The sequence below is a fragment of the Pocillopora verrucosa genome, chromosome 6, assembly GCF_036669915.1.
Source record: "Pocillopora verrucosa isolate sample1 chromosome 6, ASM3666991v2, whole genome shotgun sequence".
NCBI classification, from domain to species: domain Eukaryota; kingdom Metazoa; phylum Cnidaria; class Anthozoa; order Scleractinia; family Pocilloporidae; genus Pocillopora; species Pocillopora verrucosa.
In genome coordinates, this window is record NC_089317.1 from 15,956,660 (window position 1) to 15,963,458 (window position 6,799).

The 6,799-nt window shown below is 38.0% G+C and overlaps 1 long non-coding RNA gene across 1 annotated transcript; it reads left to right on the forward strand.

The window, feature by feature from the left end:
• The first annotated feature begins 3,030 nt into the window (after positions 1-3,030).
• On the forward strand, positions 3,031-6,577 carry LOC131791340 (uncharacterized). Its single transcript, XR_010717958.1, has 5 exons — positions 3,031-3,149; positions 3,795-3,831; positions 4,482-5,164; positions 5,530-5,574; positions 6,219-6,577. It is a non-coding gene; the product is annotated as an uncharacterized lncRNA (long non-coding RNA).
• The last annotated feature ends 222 nt before the right edge of the window (positions 6,578-6,799 follow it).

Consider the following 6,799-nt stretch of genomic DNA (forward strand, 5'->3'; position numbering starts at 1 on the left):
CGTCATAACACGAGGTTATTATCATGTTTTCAAGTGTAACGCGCTCGACTTAAAACAATGAAAAGTCGTAGCGCTCGTGCTCTGCTAAAACAACCAAAAAAATATGGGAACTGCTGTATGCACTTCACGTAGATTGTTTGACTTCGGTGTGAAAATGTAGGTTTCAGGAGAGAGATTAGATATCCAGCAAGACCTGTTCTTCTCGAACAAAAGTTCCCAAAAAAACACCCCTTCGCGTCGCGCACTCTTTTCAAACCAAACAGCTCCCTCGTGCCGAACTCTCCATGCAAACTTTAAAGCTATGAAAGACTCGAAGAGAGAGATTTATTCACGAGCGAGACTAACATTTCGATAACATTTATGGATCATCAATACAGTTTAATAAATGGAAGAGGTACAAGCAATTCTCGGCTGATCGATGGTCGAAAGTAAAGTAGGATCGAACTCTTTCCAACCTGAGACATGCACAACTGAAACAATTGTCATTTAACATCGTTAAGGTCACCCACCGCAATGAGTTGGTGTTTTCATTGTCTTATTATTCAATTTTCCTTTCCCGCTGTGGTTACGTTTCTATTATGACTTTTTCGATGCTAAAACTGTTTGAAATTTCTTAATGATGTGAGAAATTCACCACAGATCTTTTATAAGGATCGTCGACCACACCATAAAAAAATATTCTCGCCCTTTCCTTTGGAGTTTAGCTTTTTATTTACCTTCAATTAGCCTAGGAACGTTTTATGTTGTTTGATTTATGATGCATTTAAACCTTTGTACTTTCGCTCCTTTCTTAGCACAAAAACGTTTGGATTCAAGATTTTTTCTGTGTTTTCGAAAGCCCCCTGAAATAGAAATCAGTCAATAAATGGAAGAGATATCATCAGGAAATGAAATGGGCTACGCTAAAACACGGTCTCCATGAACACAAACTCGAAGCTACTTTGATAATAAAAATATTGAAACTCGAGTTACTATCTTAATGCATCGCCACAATTCACTTAAATCACAGGGCATCACAATTCATTGGTTCAGCGCCTAATCGTGCATGGAATGAGCGTGATAAGATGAGTAACGCAAACATGAATATGTATGGGGAACCTATCTCGAAAGGACTGTGCGTTTCCTTTGTTACCTTGCAGCAGTATAACAACAGTTCAATCGATTTTTCATCCAGCTCAAGACCAGCGACACCGGACAACAAACAATAGGAAAACAATATGGTACGAAATACGACTCAGTGTCACCTTACAACCTTTTTCCACATATTTTTTAGCGGCACATGATCCGGTCACACGCTAGTTTTAGTTATTTGTGGGGAGCTCGGATAGAAATCAGCTACAAGGTTTATGAAGTACCAATGGTTATAATAGAATCGAAGCTTACTCGTAATATAATTTATCATTTTTCCGTAGGCTTTTCGTCACGGTTACTACTTCCTTGTGTTGACTATTGTTGCTGTCACCATTTTGAATACTTCGGTGGTTGAAGGTAACACTTTTTTAACGAATTTTCCACAGTCCGAAAGTCTATTTTACACTTTCAATTTAATGATAAAACACTTACCCTTCGGAGTATGTATCCAGCAGCTTTAGCTTTCAAGTTGGTGAGTGCAAATCAAGGGAGGCTTCATGTTTGTGAGTGTAGCTCTCAAGGAATGTTTAATGTTCTTGTGTACAGATCAAGGAAGGTTTAATGTTTGTGATCGCAAGTCAAGGAAGCTTTAATGTTTTTGTGTAGAGATCGAGGAAAGCTTCGTGTTTGTAATTGCAAACTAAGGAAGGCTTAATGCTTTTTTTGTCAGATCAAGGAAAGTTTAATGTTTTTGTGTACAGATCAAGGAAGGTTAACTGTTTTTGTACACAGATCAAGGAAGGTTTCGTGTTTTTAATTGCAAATCGAAGGTAGGTTTGATGCTTTTTTTGTCAGATCAAGGAAAGTTTAATGTTTTTGTGTACATATCAAGGAAGGTTTAATGTTTGTGATTGCAGATCAAGGAAGGTTTAATGTACTTGTGTACAGATCAAGGATGGTTTCATGTTTTTTGGATGCAGAACAGTAAATAAGAGTTGACTTGGACTGCAGTGGAGTTTGAAATTACTTTTTCGATTCTGTTTCAAGATGCACTCGCTGAGTCATGACTACATATATTTGCTGATTTCATTTTAGTTACTTGCTTTAAATCACGGATCAGGTTTTCTCGATAGGGTCGGTGGCTCACTGAAAAACTGTGGAGGAACTGCAATGATCAGAAAACATCGATTGGTTATCAGTACGGTTCGAAACCGCCTTAAAATCACTTTGGCCTTTTACGAAAAAGTTTCCATTGTTCGATTACTGATTTATAAGCAGCCTGAATTAGAGCTAGACAAAGCAAGCGAATCAGCTAGTCAAGACTGCACATGTAAATTACATGTGAACACACAGAGTGAACACACGGAGTCATGATTGTGAATGTTTGACGATTGAATTTCTAGGTAACTGCTATAAAACATGGAGCAGGTGTTCGAAATGGAGTAGCTGGGGTACAGGAAGATTGTGGAAGACCTGCAATGATCGGTAAATATTGATTCACAAATTCTTAGTTTGAAACTTGATGTCATCGTGAGCAGGCCTGACTAGACCAAAATATAAACAACAAGCTAGTCAGAGTAGAAATTAGCCACAAGTACTGAAAAGTAGAACCATGATCTGAAGAAATGGTCAAAGCTGAACAAAAAAACCTAAATATATAGACAACTTGAAGCCAGGTTCAACTAAGCGAAGATACAAAAGGGTATGATTAACACTAGTCACACAGAGCACAGCTAGATGCCCTTTGGTGTAACTGAGCTATTCAGTGTGCCTGTCCAGTGGACACAGTCCTGAAATGAGGCTGTGTTACAAGATTTAAGATTGTCATAAAGGGTTTCATTTTAATTCGCAGTTGTAGAGAGCTGGGTTACTCTGGTGGACGTTGTCGGCTCTGTCCCAGCACTTGTAGGCAGAGCAAAAAATCTTACCAGTGCAGGTGTTTTGGAACCGGATCCTGTTGAAAACGCATCTTGGCTGTTTGAAACAACAACGACAAGAATTTCAAAATCTTGCAGCTTTTAAAACGAGATGGAAGATTAATGTTTCCTGTTTAATTTTAAAAGCTCCGATTACGTGGAGTGAGTATAGTGTATGCATAGCTATGTGAATCTTGTTTATGAATAAAATGCTCTGTTACATCGCTGGTTCAGCGGTTACTCATGATTTATTCAGTTCCTACTGTTTCACGGAATAACGTGATTGAAATGACAAAATCTGGGATACGTCACGAGGTTCCTTATCCTTTACAACCTGACATCAAGTTCTCCACACTGTTTTTAAGAGCGCTATAGTCAAATCACTTTTAAATAAAATTTTGAGTATGAAAAATTTGTAAGCGAGCATTTGAAGTAAAATTGCGGACAATTACAAGACTCAACCAGTAGAGTTCTCTCGTTTTTCAAAAAATTAAAACTAATTGATTAAACAATAATTATTTATCCTCCGCTGTCAATTACTTTTTGCCTAAGAAAATGGAATGTCATCAGTAATTGTGAAATCGAAACTCTTAAACAAATTTTTCAAAGATGTTTGAAGCGATTTGTAGGTGACTATCAAGTAAAATTGACGATCTATCGATCCTTTTTCCGAAATTAACTATTTAAAATAACACAAAATTCCCACAGTTTCATAAACCTGTTTTTCATCGATGTAGTTATTCTTAGTCATCTTACTTGGCCTAAAAGTGGGCTGTCTAACTATTTACGAAATTTTACTCTTTATAGGAAGTTTCTTTTCTCCTTTTCCTGCGTCTTCTTTAAGGTGAGTTTCTCTAACCTGAAACAGGAAAGCAAAAATTTTGCGAAGAGATCTTCCAGCAGAGGATGAAATATGTATTTAGGAAATGAATGGCAAGGAGTGTAATATCTAAGGTAGAAACCCTCATTTGCCCTCAACTCGCACGATCCTTTCGAAGTATATTAATGGTCATTAATCCGACAGTGTCATCTAGGAAGACTGATATTTCTCTATAGGGCAAACTTTACCTTTGTGCCAACGACGTACGAGTCAGTAGCAGACAATTCAAAAGAAACTCCTATCAAGAAGCATGAAAGTAAAAGGGCACAATTCCCAAGTCTCAAGGGTGAAAAACAGAATAAAACATGAAGTTGACAAATAGAAAATAAAACATAATAGAAAACAAAATAGAAAATAAAATTGAAAAATTGAACATTTTCTAAATAGAATGTTTTAGAAAAATTCACTCAAAATGAGATTTAACTTTCGTTGCTTTGATGGATTAAATGTTTTCTTCCAGGGCTTGCATGACAACATAATTTAATACATTTTGTACCTAAGTAGTGTGTTTTTCTTGAAGCCTTCATAGACAGAGAGATTAAAGACGGACTAGTGAAGATGCCCATTGAGATTAAGATAAGCGTGTTTAACGCTGAGAAACCTTTTATTTTCAGAGTTGGTCAAGATGTTGGAGCGAAAACATTGGGTCTTAGCTGTCGCCTCTTAACCCTTTAACTCCCATGAGTGACCAAGACAGAATTTCTCCGTACAATACCAATACAATATCAACCAGATAAATGATGAGAATAAAGGAAAATATCAATTTGGGGATAATTAGTTGATCCAATACTAAAATCTCTGAACTGACATTATAAGAATTGCACAATTGACAGTAAAGAGAGTTACAAATTTGATCTGGGAGTTAAAGGGTTAACTTCTTTTCTACAACCGGACGGGCTTAGAAGAAGTCAACAGGTTTATTTTTTTAATTGATTATGCTAAAATGGAAAAATTACATTTATTCACTTCACGCCAATCGACTCAAATTGAATCTTGCCCTCAAGGTCCCAATTTTTTCATTCAACGGCGATCATCATTATAAAACAACGGTGAGCAATTGTCAAATACTTTTGGTCTGAGTATTTTTGTCATTTTTAGTGTTATTTTTTTTGTCAAAACAAGCCCACGATGGTTTTTTGAAAGCTTGCATATGTGATCTTATAGTTGTTCCTGGCCTAACTGTTATTTATTCACAACGACTCACGCAGGTGATTACAGTGATGTTAATGATGGAAAACAGAGATGTTCCCTTGACACTCCAACTTGGTGCATTTGCAAAGGAGAGGGTTGTAATGAGGTAAGTGAAGCATATGATGGAGTTTCTTCTCTAGCTTATTACCCACTGAATCTCAGAATGAGCGATGGCAAGCTTTAGGCCCTCCAGATTCAGAAAGACTTATAAATGCCCCCCTGCTTCCATCCCCTTGTCTTTAAGTTTGTATTGAAACGAAGTAACTCTTCTATGACTTTTCAGTCCAATGAAAGTTGATCAAGTTCTGCCGTAATATGTTAGCGAAGCGACCGATGAGACATTGGCGAACAACTCGCAGTCGAAACGAGTCGGTTACCCCTCTCTGTCTGGGATTTTTTCATAAATGTTAGCCTTACCGTAGGCCAGTGCATAAATATTTGATGAATCCTTCTGGCCCCTTTTTTTAACAGCACGTTCAGTTTGACTGCGAGGCTACTGATGTGTGTGACTTGAAGGTAACTTATAGAATTTGCTTTTCATCTTACTCTCTGCGCATGTTCAGTGAGAGAATCTGATAAGTAATCATTAAACCGAAACGAAAAGCAGCTTCTTAGGAAGGTGCTTTACAGTACCTGTAGCTTTTCGAAGGAGGAGATCTATAATCTTCACCCGAGTCCTAACCTCTAAAGGTTGGTGCTCTACTAAATTTTGGGGAAGTTCCTTATTTTCTCGGTTAAGGGCTGTCCTAATCTCATACCCAGACTTCGTATGGCCTTGTTATCTAGTAGGATTTGGGTACGAGATAAGGGTTGCCCCTGATCAAACACTGCCCTTGCATGAATAAGCACCGTATCTGAGAAAACGGCACTGTAAGGGCAATAAACTCTAACACACGCAAGGTAAACCGGCTTTTTCTTAAACAGCAATCTCGGAAACAATGTCTCCGGGTTGTCATCGTAGAGCGAGCTAGTTCAAACGGCAAGTCTATTTTTCTAAAAAATAGACTTGCCGTTTCAGATTGATGCCGTATCTATTTCGTTGGGATGGGCGACTTCTGATGACGTTGCCTTTTCCGGTTTTGTCAAGGTCGTAAGATATCCTCCTGAAGATCCTATAGGCTGAATCACTCTAAAAAAACTTTTCATTCTCTGATTCCCAGGCCTCCTACGTTGATTACAGGGTAGATTTGAAGCCTGCTCATGACTGCAGGATGAAGAAGTGCAAGGAGCAGTGGGGTTCTTGTCCGGAAAGTGCACCCGAAACCAGGTCTTATCACACTCGAGACTTCTTAGAAGTTAGAGATAAAAAGTCGTAGATCTTATGTAAACCCTGGATGAGTGGTGCAGGAGATGGATGTCAAAAGCATAGTGGAAAGATGTTATAAAATACTGAGGGTTGCAACTTGCATTGCAATGAATACTTAAGAATGTGCTTTAGGATTGAATTGATACAAATGAACGTTACCAGACGTGGGCTATAATTTTAATTCCTGCAGAAAAGTATAAAACCTTTTCGAGGTTGTCGGATGTGTTTGGTGCATTCCTGGTGTGCAAATAGTAGAAGTTTTTTTTATTACTTACCTATAAAAGCTATAAAGAACTTAAGCGGGTGTTTCTTGACTTTCTCTTGGTTTTGAGTTGGATCCTTTGACGAAAGACTGGTTTCAGCACTGAACTTGAGGCAATCATATCGTCGAGTCCAATCTCGGGAGCTGTTTTGATCGGCTTCTCACAGAAAGTT